Source organism: Zalophus californianus, chromosome 8 (genome assembly GCF_009762305.2).
Source record: "Zalophus californianus isolate mZalCal1 chromosome 8, mZalCal1.pri.v2, whole genome shotgun sequence".
Lineage (NCBI taxonomy): Eukaryota > Metazoa > Chordata > Mammalia > Carnivora > Otariidae > Zalophus > Zalophus californianus.
Window position 1 is genome coordinate 126,387,793 of NC_045602.1, and position 18,188 is coordinate 126,405,980.

The 18,188-nt window shown below is 47.5% G+C and overlaps 1 protein-coding gene across 3 annotated transcripts in view; it reads left to right on the forward strand.

Annotated features, from left to right (window-relative positions):
- Nucleotides 1–2,043: 2,043 nt before the first annotated feature.
- The window catches only part of EYA2 (EYA transcriptional coactivator and phosphatase 2), a 266,106-nt gene continuing 249,961 nt past the window's right edge, over nucleotides 2,044–18,188 (forward strand). For 2 of the 3 annotated variants that reach the window (XM_027622030.2, XM_027622033.2), the window contains exon 1: nucleotides 2,044–2,164. The gene's annotated coding sequence lies outside the window, so the exon portion shown is untranslated. Of the gene's footprint in view, nucleotides 2,165–6,939; nucleotides 6,990–18,188 lie in introns of those variants that run through there. The other variant, XM_027622032.2, reaches the window with a different exon arrangement.

Below are 18,188 nucleotides of genomic sequence, written 5' to 3' on the forward strand. Positions count from 1 at the left end.
TTATTTTGCTGATCATTATAAAATGAGGACAACTACTTCATAAGAAAAAATCAAGGGAAAAAAAAGGGATGAAAAGGGGGCACTGGTACCTAGGAAAGCAGCTGCATTTTGGGAGGTCTTCAATAAGAATTGGGAGCCTTAACGCCTATTTGGGCTTCTACCTCATCTGCTGTGACTTGGTGGTCAAGTTCTTATTCTCCCAAAGATGGGGACTCTCACCCTCTGCTGAACACTGGAATCACCCGTGTGATTCAGGAGCTTTAAAAACTGATACCTCAGTCCTTCCCCCAGAGAGTCTGGTTTAATTGGTCTGGGGTGGGGCCTCAGCATGGGGATTTTTAAAAGCTCCCCTGGAGATTCTAATATGCAGCCCCCAGTTGAGAACCACTGCCCTAAGAAAAGGAAAAAAATAATAAGCACCTGCCTCCTGTTTATCTTTCAAAGTGCTGTGGGGCGTGGCTGTGATTTATGAGATAATTGGCCAGATTCAGGTGAAGGAGTAAAATGATGCCAAGGAAACAGATTAACCCTTTGTATTCCACAGAGTACCCTTAATTAATGTGGTCGTTGACATTTCCCCCATGATCTGCAGGAAGAAACCCAGTCTGACCCAGCACACACACACACACACACACACACACACACACACACACACACACACACACACACTTATTGCATGCAATTCACTTCATATTTCCTAGGCCAGTCTATCCCATTTTATTCCTTTAGAAAAAAAAATCTGCCCACCACTACTGTTAAAATAACATATTAAGGCTCATGGGCCAAGAAAAATTAAACCCCTCTGGAGAACATGAATACACCCAATTTATAATGACTTGGGGCTTTCTGCAAGATGCTATGGGAAGTGAAGCTCTGTATACAGTAATAATGATTGGGTTTTGTTTTTTTTTTTAGTAATAATAATTGTTGAGCAACACTAGTACCAGCTACAGTCATGGTCAAAAGTGTTTACAAGCATGACCTCAGTGAATTATCACAATAATAATATAATATGGATGTTAGTATCTCCACTTTAGAGATGAGGAAATCAAGGCCAAGCACATATGCATGTTCTGCTTCTAGGAACAGAAGAGTCATCTAGGAGCTACAGGTCCGGTGCTTACTTGGCTCATGGAAGGAGAACAGCCATGCTTACTGAATACATTTGCTTCTACTTAAAGTTTTGGGAGTAGAAAGGGGAGAACCAGCTCTGACCAGAGGTGGATGCAGGTATAGCCCGGCCTGCAGCATATAAATTTGGACGTAGTTTCCCCATCTGTAAAGTGGGTGAAAAGTAGGTGGATGATCCCTGAACTCTCCTCCCCCAGATATCACCAGCAATGGCCTTTCTCATAATTCGTGTCACCTCCTCAGAGAGGTCCTTCCAGACTCTTCTAAGATTACCCGCCCTGCACCCCCAGCACATAATTTCCTCCCTCCATAATAATTCTAACTTTCTGAAGTTTCCTTGCTTCCCTACTTGTTTGTTTATGGTCTATCTCTGCTTGTGCACGTAGCTCCGGAGGACAGAAAAGGAATCTATCTTGCTCCAGTGGAATCTCCCAGGGGCTGTACCTGACACAGTAGATGCTCAGTGTAGGCTGAATGAGTGAATAGGTGGATAAATGGATGAATGGATGAATGAATGAATGAATGAATGAATGAATGAATGAGTGAATGTCGGTGTAATTGTGAAGGTGCCTTTCTCAGGGGCCGCGCCTGGGCTGCGGCGGGGCGGGGAGGAGGTGCGGGGTGTTGGTGGGTGGGGAGGAAGCTGCGCCCTCGCCTCCTGCAGGACCGGCAGGAGCGGGCACGCTCGGCGGGGCTGCAGGCGCGGAGAGCAGCGCGGCGGCAGCGGCAGGGCGGGAGCCCAGCGCCGCGCGTCCAGCCGCCGGGGGTGTGCGCCCGCCGAGCCCAGCGCCGCGCCTCGGCGCCCCCACGCGCCCACGCAGCGGCGCGGGGACCGGGCGGGGGCAGAGGGAGGGCCCGGCCCGGGGAGGGGAAGGGGCCGGTCCTCCCCGCGCAGGCAGCGGCCGCCGCAGCCCAGGAGGCGGAGGCAGCGGCGGCGGCGGCGGCGGCAGAGCAGCACGGTGCCCGCCGCAGTCAGCCCGGCCGCGTCGGACCCGCGCCCGCCCGCGCCGGGGCGCCCTCTCCACTGCGCGCGGTGAGTACCGCCCGCGGCGCCCACCCCGGGCCGCCGGCCGGGCTCCGCCGCCCTTCGCCGGGCCCGGGCTGACGCGGACCGGTCGCCTTGCGCCTCCCTCGTGCACCCGCCGGGCCCGGGCCTCCGCAGCTGTCGGGGCGCTCGGGGGACGCACGCACCCGCCCTCCAGGACACCACGGGCGCGAGGGCGGCGGGGGCGGCGGGGACGGCGGGCGGGTCCGGTCCCGGGAAAGCCGGGTTCCGGGCCTCAGTTTCCTTTTGCGCTCGTGGGACAGCGGCTCAAGTTTGCACCCCCGCGCGCGGGACAAGTGCACGGCGCGCGGTTGGTGTAGACGCGGCGGGCTGCGTTTGGCCCCTTTCAGGGCCCGGGTCGTCGACGACTCACGGTGGTCCCCGCACCCCGGCCCGAACCGCAGAGGCGCCGGGAGCCCAACGCACGCCCGCCGGCGCCGTCTGTGGAGCCCCCGGGATGGGGCGGGAACGGCCGCCCCGCCGCCTTCTAGCAGCATTTGTCTTTGAAAGCCCGGCTGCGCCCGGCCTGCGCGGGGCCGGCTCCCGGGGCTTGCCGAAGCCGGAGTTGAAAACTTAAAAAACTTTGCCTCCGAAGACTGGTTAGAAGGAGGCTAGGGTTTTGCTGTAGTGGGAGAAAGTGGGGAAAGGAATTGTTTTTTAGCCTTGCAGTCCGGAGGTTAAACGGCCCTGCTGGCCTTGATTCCTGCAATATATTTCCTGCCCCCAAATAAATAGTCTGTAAACTCCAGGAATCCTAGGAGAGCTTGGCTGGTAAAAATACTCGCATCGCGCAATCCTCCGAGCGCGTTTCTCGGGGGCTGAGAGGCAAGCGCTTTGGCTGGGAGGGTCCCGCTCCCCACAAGCGCAGTTAGCGTGCCTGCCGCTACGGTCTGAATTATTTTTGCAAAGCAAGACCGAGGCTGCATCTTTATGGATACCATTTTCTTTTCTCCCCTCTTTTCCCGAAACGCTACGTAATCTTTAATTACTTTATAAAAACGTTGAGGTATAAATCATCCCTGGTGGAGGGACCTTTTCATGACGAGGTGCGGCGAAATGAGTGAGCATCGGAGTCTGGTTGTTAGCAAGAGCAGAGGGGAGGCAGAATGATTTACAAACATCAAGTAAGGATTTGAGTGCTGAATTATGTTTGAGTTACGGAGCTCCCTTCCAAAGGAAATTATAACCAGCGGACAATTGCTGTATTTCAAACCAAATTTATTCATTTCATGAGCCCTTTCTTGCTTGAGTACTGATTTCTACTACCAGAGTATGAGTCCTGAGCTAGTAGCCACATTTCCAGCCTCTGGGCCTTTTGGGGAGGTGAGGGGCAGGGCAGGGAGACCTCCCTTTAAAAATAATCTTCATGAAAAACCTTTCAGGCAACTTTATCCAAGGAAATGTTCACGTTTTCCACTCCCCCCATCTTTAAACCCCTTAAACATACTTCCTCTCATTTAGACATCCTCAGACTAAGGGAATAAAAGATGGATGTCATAAATGATGATGGTTTGAATCTTGCTTTTGACTAAGCCTAAGATTGTGTTTGTATGAAAAATCTTGCCTTTGGAGGAAGCTCTACGTTTGGCACTTTTGACCAATACGGCTAGATCCGAAAGGGCCTGAACTTTTTAAAAGCGGTTCGTAGGTCCCACAAGTACTTGGTAGTTAGACCATTCTTCCCTTGTAAATTTAGCTTCAAAATATTAACTATTTTATCTTAAAGGACTTGGCATTTTTCCTCTGCCTTGAAAACACCTCACTTCGAGTCCGTGGCTGTGTGGAGAATACTCTATAAACAGATCAGTCTCTTTCCTAACGTTAAGTAGCTAAAGGAAAGAAAATAAAATAAAAAGATGTTATCCTGATTCTTTGCGATTTTTAAAACCAGATGCTTTCATCACTTAAGTTCTAAAGTCTTCTTTTCATGCCTTTTGTGTTGTATTAAACACATCATAAAGAGCTATGATTTGTTGACTTGTTATAGGATTACCATTTGGCAAAAACACCCAAGACATGCTGTTTCAAATATGTGGTCTTACTTCTGCTTTAAATTGCACGTACAAAATTGCAAGCCTTGTTCCAGACGGATAAATTGATAAAATGCTAGCTGCTGTTGGAACAAGGCAGGAGTCCTCAGCAAAAGCGCTCTGTGGTGGAGCTACGTACATTTTGAATTGGGTGAAGCCAGATATGGGGACCCCGGCAGTTTGTGAAAAGGTAGACACAGTCCAAGCACGTACGTCCACTTTAAGACGCTTTGGGTTCCCCCATGACAAGATGACTCCTTTCCCACAAAGAAGAAACATTTCCTTATTTTTCGGTTGCTTTTCCAAAGATAACTTGTGTTCGGGCGCGAGAGACCAGAGTTATGCAGAAATCCAACCGTAACCGGCTCAGAACGAGGACTCATTCCCGCTTTCTTCCACCAGATGTTTTTTAGGTGTCCTTAGCTGGAACGCCCAGTTTGAAACTAATTAGGCCAGCAATAAACTCCTTGTATAATAAAATTGCAGGCCGTTATGGTGCATAAGCGGGGTTCCCAGCCGCTCATGACAGATGCCTCTCTCTGGCAGAGAGAGACAGCCCATAGCTATCAGCGGAAAATGAAGGGAGTGCAGATATCTTGTTAGACATTTGCCCTTCTCTGTATATCCACGCACACCTTGAACAGCACGTTCCCTTCTGTAAGGCATGGGTAGTAGAGGTTGTATCTAGGTAGGGTTTTTGTCTCTGCTGGGCAGGCCTCCTTACCATAAAAAAGCTTGTGGAAGAAGTTAGCCCAAGTACGAGGTGGTGGCCACAGGTCTGAGGTGTGTGTGTTTACACGTGTGTGTGCAGGCTGGGTGAGAAGGCTTTTTCTCACGTGGCAAGGTAAAAACTCATCTGCTTCTCACCTAGGCACAGATAAAATGCTAGGCTGTCTGGCCTGATAGGCATTCCTTGGGGGACAGGAGAACCCCCTTCCCCAAAGATTTTTTATAAAGGGGGAATTCGCCCACCGATGCATTCTCCTTATCTGTGGGGTTTGTGGAGGTGAAGTGGCTGGTTATTCGGTTACCTCCAAAGGCCGAACCTTCTGACTCTTGCCAAGACTAGGTTTTGTTGGTGGAAGGAATTTTTTTTTTTCTAGCTAGCTGCTCTCAAAAAGGAGTTGGTAGACTCTGCTCAAAAGGAATCTCTACAGAGAATTAACCCCAGAGTTGAGAAAACACAGCCTGTTGACAGAAAACACACACACACACACACACACACACACACACACACACTCATGCACACTCCCCATGGTGCTCTTCTCGCTTCCCACCTGCCTCCCCCATCCCCACCCCCCAAATCATAACAGCTTCCTGAATGGCCCATTCCCCACACCCCTTATTGTTGGTGGCCGTTCAAACAGTCCCAAACATACAAAACCAAAAGAAGATTCTAGTAGGGAAACAATTAGCAGAGAATTTCCTTGAGACAATGCTTCATTTTCGCTATTTGAAGATCTTAACTGGTCTAATGGTGTTTGACTAACTAACACCTCTTCTAATCCGAGGATAAACCCCCTCCATCAGGTGGCAAATACTTGAAGTGACTGGCTCAGACCCACTTGTCTCTGTAAATGAATTGGAGGGGGCAGGAATTTGTTCTTCATGGCATGTGATTTAAAAATCAATTTCAAGGTACGAATGTACCTGCCAGGTGTATTCATGGGAGAGAGGGCCAAGGAAGCCACAGGCTTTTAAGTTTATTTTTGCTGCCCTTTCTTTCTTTCTTTCTTTTTCTTTCTTTCTTCCTTCCTTCCTTCCTTCCTTCCTTCCTTCCTTCCTTCCTTCCTTCCTTCCTTCCTTCCTTCCTTCCTTCCTTCCTTTCTTTCTAGATTTTATTTGAGAGAGAGAGAGAGAGCACGAGCAGGGAGGAGAGGCAGAGGGAGAAGGAGAAGCAGACTCCCCCCTGAGCAGGGAGCCCATGCTGGACTCGCTCCCACGACCCTGGGATCATGACCTGTGCTGAAGGCAGACACTTAACCGACTGAGCCATCCAGGCGCCCTTTTTGCTGCTTTTTCTTCTTTTTTCTCACTCTCCTCTTACTGGTGTCTTTGCCCTTTCTCTGCATATGCAAATTCTATCCTTGTGTTTAACAGTAATGAGATGAAGATGCCTGCCATGTATTGGACACTTGTGTACCAGACCTGAATTCTATTATTATTAATTATTATTATTATTATCATATCCCAACTTTGTTAACAAGGGAACTGAGTCTCAAGTCAGTGCCTCATGAGAGGCTGCAGAGTGAGGGAAACCAGAACCAAGGCCTTCAGACCTCTGCAGACGGTGCCTTACCCATTCGCTATGAAAACCTTGGCCCAGAGAACATTCCTGCTCTCCTTTCTCTTGGAGAGAGATGCCAAATTAGGCTGGTCTGAAATGCATGGAATGCAATTATTTTCTGATTCTGCCCTGATGTTTGTTGTTGTTGTTGTTTTAAACGGAAGAAAAATCATATTAAGTATTGAGAAAACACAAATATGAGCCGTTCTGAGTCATGATATTCGTCAGGTTGTGTACAGTTCTGTAAAGGAAAATGTTTATTTTCAAGGGCTAATTTGATTTGTTCCTTCGATACTATAATGCTACGCATTTCAGTTCCTAAAAAGAGTCAATGAGTTTACGGGCAGTGGCAAGGCCCTAAAATGTTCCGGTAGGCAGTCCAAATCGAGTTTACCGGAAGGTGCTGGATTGCGATTGGGTGGGTTGTTGTTTGGGGTGAGATTATAAACATTTGGAGAGCGAAGACTAATTTGGAGCAGGTGGTCCTGAGAGTCAGGTAACTGGAATGATTTATCTTTGCCAATTTGAAGGTTAAAGGAGGATGTCAGTTCCCTGAATCCAGGACAGGAAGCCAGAGGATCTGTGGGGGCTAAGAGGGGGCCCCCACTTTGGGACAGAGCCTGGCAGGATGGATGAGAGGGTCTCTGCACACAGTCGGGGGTCTCTTGAAAGCGGGGCCTCTTCGCTGTTGTCACTGCCCTTGGACGATTGTGGTTTAGGACACAGATATGCCTGCATGCTTTTTTTTTTTTTTTTGCAGGATCTGCCTCTGCGTTCAGATGTATGCAGGAATTGAAAGCAGGAACTCAGATGAATAGATAGGTAGCCAAGGGAGACAGGTTTTCATCTTACCAATTTTGAGACTGTGCACACGGTCAACTTTCTTGGCCCGAGAATGCTAATTTAGACAGGTTTCAAAATGAACGGAGTATTGAAAAGAAGTTAGAACTTATTCTGTCATTTTGTATCAGTCTTATTGTGGCAGTAACACAAAAATGTGTGTGATTTCAGGGGCATTGGATTTTTTCCCCCCTCTTTTTCCCTTTTGAATATCTAGCAAAGTTACATTTTTAAAAATCTGTGTGTTCCCAGATGTCATGTATCTGTACGTACCGACTCACAGTCATTCCGAGGAGAACTGTCAACTCCCTGTGAATTTAGCTAGAAGAAAAGTGATAAAATCGACATTTCCCCCCCCGAAGAATGAGGAACTGGAGGGTCTGACTACTGTATGAATATAGCAACTTACTTTTGTCTCGCATCAGCTGGATCTGTCAGTTCCCCTTTCTTTTCTATTCATCTCCCAAGAATGGTCTTTCATAACTGAAATGTACAGCATATTAGCCAAAAGACATTTTAATTTCATAAAGAAAAATCATGCCAGAGACAGCCGAGTCTGTTTCAACCATTATTGTTCTGTAGCGTGCATACTTTGGGTTTCATGGTAAGATGTGGGTTTGCCAAGAAAGAAAATTACAGCAAGAAACTATGTTGAAAGCATATACACTTCTGTTTAAGAAATGGGAAAAACACAGAAAAATTCTGCATGGTAATTGCTTTAACGTGAGTTTTAAATGTCATTGTTTGACTTACGTTAAAAAGTCCCTCTTAGCTAATTCTCACATATGCTGTTACCAAATAGCTCACCTTTAAAAATGGCAATTGTTGGCCTTAACTTTGATGCTTTTTGAGGCTTTAAGAGATATCTTTAGTCCTAGTGGAAACATTCCAAATTTTTAGATTGTGTGGGCCATTTTTTTTAAGGTTACTTAGATATCGATTTTATTTTCTTGACCCAAAATAAGAAAACATGGGGAATTCTCAAAAGCTTTTTACAGGCTGCTATTATGACAAGAGAAGCCAAACCAACATGTATTAGGTCATGAGCTTGAAGTTGCATAAATAAGCCCTATGAAGGTCACCAAAACAGAGCGAAAACCACCAGTTCTCCTTACCTCGGCCAACTCCGCATTCCTGCTGGTAGATGTGTTCGGTTGAAGTGGACGAGGAAAGGGGCTGCAGAGCCCACGGTCAAAAGATCTCAATTTGATTTGGGTTCTGAGGATGAATGAAGACATTCTTGGGGTCAAGTGAGGTGTGGGGGTTGGAATTCCCATCCCCCTCGGACCCTTCCCTCTCCCAGCTCTGCAGAAAAAACAGGTTCCGGCAGGGCAACCCCTTATTCCGAAGCAGAAGTCTCATTCCTGGCATTTGGATCTGCGGCAGCCAGAGGTCGAGATGTCTTTTGTTCCTTCTGGTCAGTTTCTTCACCTCCCATCCCCTTCCTGTAGGAACTTCGCGGTTAAGGTTATTTGTTGTTTCGAAAGCCATTTTTTTTTTTTTTTGTGCCTACGAACACATGTGTGTTTTTTTAGCATGTGGAGCGGGCTGTGTAAGCACGCACCTTTAGGTCTTCCTTGATGGGCAGCTCCCCGAAATACATGGAGACAGAGTGTCCACTGTGTCCCCGAGTTTGGTAGCAACCTGAGTGGTGATAGAAATCCCACGCAGGGAGGAAGTCTCCTTTCAGAAGAGACAGAAAAGGGTGTCAATGCAAACAGAGTGTTTTCTTTTGCGGGTGTGTATTATTTGTCTGTATGGGGACTTTTGTTTCAGGGTGTTCTAGAAACATTTGTCTCTCCACCAAAGGTATGAATGTCCTTCTTGGTGGGGAAGGTGGTGGATGGGAAGGAGCACAGGAGGCAGGTTCCTGCACCTCTGGCCTTTTGTGTGACCGGTACAGTAGAGGGAAGTGGGGACTCGTGGCCGGGACCGGGATGGTGTCACGCGGCATGACAAGTTGTGACTTGCCGCTTGTGTTGTAAATAGAGTGTTGGCCCCATCTGGCTGGGGAAAAGAATGCAGCCAGGGAGATTATTCACTTCTGGTCTGCCACAGGCCAGAACTCTCTGGTGCTGTCCTCTTGCCACTGAGACCATGCTCCCTGGAGATTTGAATGTTGCGATGTGCAGGGAAGGCGGGGAGAAAGAATGTCTTAAAATCAGCAAATGTCTGAAACCCTCCAAATGTATTCCACGTTGCTCTGGCACCCACAAGAAAGGCAGAGTGAGAAAAAGACACAGAAGCAGGCTTTGCGGGAAGGGGCAAGAGAAATTGGAGGGCTTGCTAGTGGTTTGATCTCGAGGGCAGAATTTTCTGACACCTTGGGACCCCTGGAATGCCCTTCTGGAGTATCTTTAGGAACCTGAGTTTGGAAATGTCCTTTCCTGCACCTTGGCTGTGCTTTCTTTGTGCTTATTTTTAGCAAATTAGTTTTTTGTTTGTTTTTAAGAAAACATAAGACTTTTTTTTGGAATAACGAGTGGCCCATATTTATTGAACACTTAATATGTTGCAGGCACTGTGCTAAGCAAACGCATTTCTGTCTCCAAATAGCCTTAGATGGAATTGGCTATTATTGTTATTATTATTGTGTCTATTTTACGGAAGCAAAACTTGAATCTCAGGGAAGTGAAATAACTTGCCCAAGGTTACATGGCTCATGTCGGAGCCAGGACTGAACTGAGTTTTGATGCCTAACCAACCACTAGGATATCCAGGCTGCCCCCCTGCCCCTGGTGTAATATTACCTTTCCTCTACAAGTCTGGCCTGGAGAGCCAGATTTTAAAGTTCATCTCCATTTGTTTTGCTTGGGGGATATTAGCTGATGGTCAGGCACAAAAGTTGGGCTCAGAAATGAGAGACATGTGCTGATTCTCATAGAACCTTGAGCCTGTCCTTGTAGAAATCAGAGAAGGTTTAGTGTTGGAATCTTGAAATGGTGGCCACATCTCTGCAGTTAGCTGGCCTAAGCGAATTGCCTATGGCTGCTCCTGTGCCAAAATTGCGGAGTCGAGTGGTTACTACAGAGATCTCATGGCCCTTTACGGAATAAGTTTCCTGACCCCTGAGCTATTGCAATATGACAAGACAAATTTTGTTGACAAGGAAGAACATGCTCTTGCGACATTGCATAGACCATTTCACTGATTTGTGATAATAATTATCGAGTGCCTCCTACATGCCTGATACATTGCATGGTGCTGGGGGAAAGTTAGAGATGCATTCATGCTTTCATTCATTTATTCACCAGTATTTACCGAGCTGTGTTCTAGGTGCCGGGCTAATTACTGGAGATCCAGAGGCAAAAAAGACCCGACCTTGCCTCTCCAATGGTAGGATCCTGGTGCATCTCCACCAACATTGCACTGCCTCTTCCTCACCTTTGAGGATCCAGAGGGCAGTGATAGGACTTCTTGAGCTTCCCAGTACGCAAGCAGCAGGTTGGAGAAGTAGACCCAACTTTGTAGACCCTTACTCAAAGAAGCCCTGCCTAATTCAATAAGAGCTGTATACCGACTGGCTTCTGTGCCTAGAACTGTGTTGTGCACTGTGACCTTCCTTCTGCTTTTGTCAAGTGGTGGTGGTGAACAGGTGGTGATGTTGGGGGCCGGGAGGAATCAGGCTTCCTGAATTTAAGCCCTGGCTCTGACCTAAAGCCTAGAGGTGAAGAGCATGCACCTGGGAGCGGGGCTGCTTGGATTCAAATCCCTGCTCTGCATAAACCAACTACTTAACTTTGGGCCAGTTACCAAACTTTTCTGTGCCTCGGTTTCTTCATCTGTAAAACAGAGTGGATAACTGTGTACCTTCCCCCAAAGAGTTGTGGAGATGGAGTAAATACATATAAAGTGTTTGCAACAGTGCATGGCAAATAGTATGAATTATATCAGAGTTGGTGGCTGTATTATTTATTATTATTTACAAGCTGCATGAAACTGGGTTTCAGTTTTCTCTCTATAAAATGGAGATGCTATAATAACAACAGTAATAACTGCTTTGAAGGGCCATTGCGAGAATTTAAATGAAGCAGTGCCCATCCACATGGACTACCCAATAGGGGAGCTCTTCTGCTCAAGCCAGCCCTTCCTGCCCTTGACGTTATAAGGAATCACATACTCGGTCGTCGATGTCCCTTTAAGTTACTGGTCCATTGGGTCCTTTTTCAATATCAAGAGACTGTGGGGCAGTGGTTGAGAGCATAGCCCTTGAGCTCAGACAGACCTGGTCTGAGCCTCAAGCCCCCAGCTCACTAACTCTGCCATCTCGGGCTGGGGCTTGACTCTCTTAGCTTCCCAAACGGTGGAGGCTGTGGTCGCTGTCCCCTGGGTGGTGGTGAGGGCTGGGAGAGGTGGCACCCATAAACCATGGAGCAGGGTGTTTGGCACATAGTAAGTACTCAATAAATGGCAACTTGTGTAATCATCACTCCCACTCTGCTGCACCTACATCCCTGGGAAAGCACAGAACATTAGTAAATTTTAATTTGAAAATAAAAGAACACATTTTAAAACTGCCAAACAGATTTAAAATAATATTCATTAAACAAAATTAAAATATTCTATTAAAGCCAGACTTTGGGCTCAGACCAAATTTTTATAACCCAAGCTTAAAGGCCAAGGAGTCCCCCAGCCACAATGGGGACATTGTGATTGAACTTGAGACTTCAACGCTGCTATTGAGCAGTCTTTGAAACGCACGTTTCCCCGTTAAAATAAAAGGGAAGTCATGGGAAGAAAAAAAAAATGAGGTTCTTGCTCACCCCAACAAACCTTAATGAATCGAAAAAGAAAAACAAAAGATTTCTCATTTTTTTCTTCTGCTACTTTATCCTGCCAAAGACGCATGGCCCTCTCCTAACCCCACCTTTGAATGGTACCCGCTCAGAATGTTCCAGATCTGATATGGTCTACTAGCTGAGCTCGTCTAAATGCTGGTCTTCACCAGATTTTACAGACGATGGTGTATTGCCAACAGCTGGGGTGTGGGAGCCCTGCCGCTCCTGCCTCAGCTTCCCTATTTGCTGAACGGTGATAAAATAGCTCCTGCATCTGGCCGTGGTGAGCTCATCTAAGATTCGGGTACCCCTGTCGATGTTTAACCTGGTCTTTTGGGACTTTGAAGATTTCAAGAGTACGGGTGTGCCTTCATCTGAGAGGTTTTTTTTTTTTTTTTTTAAGATTTTATTTATTTGACAGAGCGTGAGAGAGCACAAGCAGGGAAGTGGCAGGCGGCAGGGTGGTGGTGGTGGTGGGGGAAGCCGACTTCCCGCTGAGCAGGGAGCCCGTTGTGGGACTCGATTCCAGGACCCTGGGATCATGACCTGAGCTGAAGGCAGACGCTCAGCCGACTCAGCCACCCAGGGGTCCGTATCTGAGAGTTTTGAATGAAAACCATCTCAGTATGCAGGGAGGGGAATGGGGAAGGGAAGAAGTGGATTTAAAAGTCTCCCACAGGAGTTTTGATGTGCTCGACACTTTGACAAAGCTTTTTTAATCCTCTCAAAACAAAATCCCATGACATATGTATTTCCATTTAACAAATAGGGAAACTGAGGCTTGGACCACTCCAGTGGCTGCTCAGCAAGATTCCATTCCAAAGCACAGGCCCGTTCCACCCCACCACCTGCAGCCCTGTCTGGCATGAGCGCACAGATGATCCAGAGACTTCTCCCTGACTGACCGGTTATTTGTGTTCTGGTCCTACATTTCAGTAACAACCTTCGTCCTCACCAAGCCTGAGTCCTTGTGGCTTTTTACCTGCCTTGCTGTTGAGAATGAATGGATTCTTTCTTGAACAACAAAGAGTAATGATCGTGGGCTGTGATATTCTTCTCTAGGGGACATTTTTTGAGAACCTCTGCAGTTTCTTGCCAGCCAGAGGAGGGGCATGACCTTGTCCTCTGATCAGGCCAGGCCCTTGGCTATGATGTGGAGCCAAGAGGCAGGTTGTCAGGGTGGGTGGCTGTTGAAGAGGGTGTGGGATGGATTCCCCACTCCGACACCCACCTGCTGTGTGACTTAGGGTGGAAGACTCAAGTCCTCTGAGCCTCAGACACGGGGCATGTGCTGTCCATATTGGATTTGTAACAGCTTCGGTCAGCCATGGGTGGGACACATTCGGCAGTTCTGAGAACAGTGTTCTTAGATATTATGGAATTGCCAACCCCCCACCCCAAAGTACTCCAAAAAATGAGCAAAAGTGAAGGCAACTCGCCCCTGGAAATATTCCTCACTGTTCTTCAGGTAGATACAGTCTTGGGATTTTACACATTCAGGAAGAATCTATAATCCTCCAAAGGGCAGTCTTCCTTTTAACAGGGTGCTTGGACCCTTTCCCCATTGACTTAAAAGATGCACGAAATTTTTTCTTTCTTCGGAGTTCTGTCTATTTTATTACACATTTGGAACAGATGTAACAAGCAGCTCAAACCAATGGTTTCACAAGTTTTTATGGGTTAAGATAAAAATGGTTTAAAACTCAAGTCCATCGGGTAATTACTAGCAAAAGTGGCACAAAGGCCTGGCAGAATTCCTGAGTGATGTTTAAGAAGTACCAATCCGAAGGTGTGAAATGCCCCAAATCGCAGAACCTTCCACTAGTCAGAATTACAGTTCTGCACTCCATTCTCAGGGGAAATAAGAGGAAACTAATGAGATCTCTCAAGAATGTCATTAAACTCATCTCAGGGCACCCTAGGGTCTGGGTACATTTAGTCTGTGTCATAGATCTTCAAAAGAAGAATGACTTGCCTTTAAATGAATATCATCTTAATAAAAATGACTTCTGAGTGCTGACTCCATGCTGGGATCTGTTCTGAATGAGTTAGGTATCAACTCATTTATTCCTTACAACAATTCTATGAAGGAAGTGCTATAATGATTTCCATTTTAGATGAGGGAAGTAAGGCACAGAGAGGTTAAGTGACTTGTTCAAGGTCACACAACATACAAGAAGCAGAGCCAGGCTTTTTATGCAGGAGTATGGTTCTACAGGTTGTCTTCATAACTCCTGCCTCTTTTAACTGCCATAGAAAGAATCAAACTTACCTTCTTTTTGACCTTACTTAACTGGACAATTCATTAATTCCAGACAGGCATGGGAGGGAAGCAAAGGGCACGTTAGCCTTAGCTATAATTCTTTTCGTCTTTTCGTGTATTCTGTGGCTTCAGGTGCAGCGTAACGCACCTGAGCTGGATGCAGAGTTTACTCCTTACTAAGCCTCATGACCTTGGGTTCACATAACTTCTTCTGGTCTGTTTCCTCATTCATGAAGCGAGTCCACATCCCGAGTAAACGGCTCTCACCTGCAGAGAAGAACACCAGAGACACAGCCCTTGATGGTTAAATGCTGTTGATTACCCCTTGAGGGGCAAGGAACTCTAGAAATCGTGTCTCCCCGTGGGGGCACAAGCACTTTGGTGTGGCCCGGAGCGGGAGACGAGGGAAAGGTGCCTGGGACGTGAGACTCGAGCTGACAAGTGTCTCAGGTTTTTCCAGATGACTTTGGACGGAGCCCGAGACACTGGCTTTCCTCATCCCCACGTGAGACGCTGCCAGGACGAGTCCTCGGTGGGCGGCCTGGCCGTCAGAGCCATCTGGGATTAGAACGTGCACGGGTGAGGAGACTGTTCGTGGCGGAGCAGAGACCCTGGTCCTGCAAACTCCAATGCCAACATAGGCTCTCATTTTAGGGTCTTCATCTTTCTTCTTGCCCCCTTTCTTCTCCAGTGGACAATGCCTTTTTCTCCAGAAGGGTCTGCCCCATCTTCAGTGACCAGGTGGGCAGACTTCATGGAGTTGGCCCTTTTCACTTTCCCTCTCCACCTTACTCCCCCCCCACCTCTGCCTCCCTTTACCCTTCAATATGGAAAACTGAAATTTTTTATTCATTCATTCATTCATTCATTCCAAAATATGTAGAGAGCACCAGCTGTGTACCAGGAACTACTCTGGACACGGGGAATATAGTAGAGAACAAAAAAAATCAAAGCCTACTTCCTCCCTCACGGAGCTGCCATTACGTGGAGAAAGACCAAAAATAAACACCCAAATATGTAAAGTACACAGAATGTCAGATGGTGAGACCTCTGTGGGGAAAAATCAAGAGGTGGATAGAGGGTGCCCCGGGGTGTGGATGGATCCCCGCGGCCTCTGCGCCCAGCACTGAGGGAATGAGGGAGCTCTGCTGTCTGTGGAAGAACATTCTAGAGAGAAGAAACAACAAGCACAAAGCCTTGAGACGGGAGCTGCCTGGAAGCCAGTGTGGCTGGAGCCCATGAGAGAGGGGTGGGGGCAGATGAGGTCACGGTGGAGGGACCCCATTGGGTGGGGTCCTGCTCAGAATCCAGCAGCTATTCTCTGTCAATCAGGCTAGTCCAAAATCAAAATTAGTATCATTTTTGAATGATTTAAAAAAATACACAGGACGTAGGAGCCCTTGGGTGGCTCAATCAGTTAAGCGTCTGCCTTCAGCTCAGGTCATGATCCCGGGGTCCTGGGATCGAGCCCCACGTTGGGCTCCCTGCTCGGCAGGGAGCCTGCTTTGCCCTCTCCCTCTGCTCCTCCTCCTGCTTGTGCACTCTCTCAAATACATAAAATCTTTAAAAACAGAAACACACGGGACCTAAATCTGAAACCACTAATTGCAAACTCCAATACCCAAAGTGGCCACACAGGTGATGAAGTTAATGAAATGGGCGTGGCAACTAGCTGGGAGGAGTGTGGGCTCTCTATTGCCAGGTATTCTGTTCTTTCAAAAGACAACGAAATCTGGATTTTAGGAGACACGCCCCGAGTTTTAAGTCACCACGAGAAACCAGCAGAACACTCATCAGGCCGCTGGTCTGTGACTCCTCTCCCAAGCACCACCCTAGACCTTGGGAATCTCCTTCCCGTGAAAAGCCACGAAGGCTTTATCTTGCTGCCTCTTTTCTTTTTACCAATTCCCTACCAGAAGGATGCCAAGAGATGCTCGAAATTGTTTCCAGGAAAAAGTAGGCCTCGAATCTCGTGGGAACGGGGGGGCTGAGACTTCTTCCAAGGAGCAATCAGCTTGCTTCATTTTTATGTCTTTCTCAGGATGTTTTCCTGCTCATCCCTCATCGTGGGTAATGACAACGTGGTCCAAATCTGTCCTCCTTCGGGTTTTCATTAGTTTCCTGATGATTATTATTTTGTCATCTGGGGTTGATTTAGGAGTGGTGAAATGTTTGCAGGTTTCATAATGGTTGTCAGCCACTGTTTAGAATGGCAAGGAACTTCTTGTGTTGCTCACATTGCAGGGACGGGGGTGGTAGGTTCCAATGGCTACAGACATGGAAGAGGGAAAAGGGGGGAGCCCTGAAGGAGGGGCCACATCAGGAGACTGGAAGTTGAGTCGGTAGGTTGGGGCAGCAGGGGTGCGAGAGTCAGGAGAGCTCACCACTGAATTCATAGTGTCCCTTCTTCACCCCAAAGCCAGAGTTAAGCAAAAATCGGGCCAGGGGGCCACATGGCTGTTGAGATTGTTCTGGTTGTAAGTAACAGAAAATTTCCGGGTTGGCTTAAGTAAAAGAAAGTTGATTGACTTGGGGAAATGAAAAGTTCTGGGGAGTGCTGGTTTCAGGTGTGGCTGGATCAAGAACTCAAATGTAGGTGATATGCCCATCCCTTACTGGATATCCCTGTTTGGGAGGATTCTGTACTCTGCCATGTGTCACCTCTGGATGTAGGGATGGGGTGCGAGAAAGGTAGGCTCCCAAACTGGAGTCAGCAACATTTGTTCAAAGGGGAAGGTGGACCAGTTCCTTGTGGACCCCACAACTGCATTATAATTCACTTCTACTCCTGCCCTGTCCACTCCTCGTCTATCGGACTACAGTGCCATTTGTGAAATTTGTCATTTTTCCAGGCACTGTGCTGCATACACCCTTTATGTGTATCATTTCCTTTTCTCTTCAAACACTCGCGTGAGGTTGGTACTTGTAAGACCCGCTGTAATTCTGCCTCCCATATGCCCTTTCCCACAGGCCTGGAGGATGATCTTTTATTTCAAGCAAGGGTGTTTAAGGGAGGTTCATCTTTATTCATAGCGTCTTGTGCAAAATTAGCACTCAGTACTTGGGAGGCTCTAGCTCAGCATGGGAGATGCACTGAACTTGGGAGGAAAATTTAGAACAGAGTCGTTGTCACTTGGAGTAGAGGAGTGATCCTGGCTATGCTGTGCTTACATTCTTGGGCCTCTGGCAATCCGCCTGCATTTCCTTTCCTCCTCTGACCTTTGCCCTGTGTCACAGCACCCACTGGATTTCTTCATGTTCCATCTAGTGGCACTGCAGTAAAGTCCAAGGCAGCTCAGAGATGGCAAGCTGGCAGCCAAGATGCGTTTTGTTTGGTCTGCAGAATATTTTAAATAGAAAATAGAGCCAACACTTGAAAATCTGGACATTTCACACAAGAAGGCAGACTTCTGGCTTCCATTAAAAAATCAGAAGATCTGTCAACGCTGTGCCCACATTCCCACATGACTTCAGTGGACTGGAGTTGGGAAACCTCTTTTAGGTGGATGGGTCTTAGCTCACCACAGTCCCCACCATGCCCTATTGTCTCCCCAGTACTGGGGCTCAGGGTGAGTTCCCCTTGGCCTGACCATGGGGATGGGTGCTGTTGGCTGCCCTACAGTCAACAAAGAAGGAAAGGAAATCTCTCCTGTAGTCAGGTCTCCATCAAAACTCTGAAAATGAAGCATAAACCAAGTTGGTCACTAGTATGAACAAAATGGGAGGAAAGCATGTGTCTTCAGGTAAGTCAGGGCTTCTCAACCCTGGCACTAGTAACATGTAGGGTTGGACAGTTCTTCATGGCAGACATCTG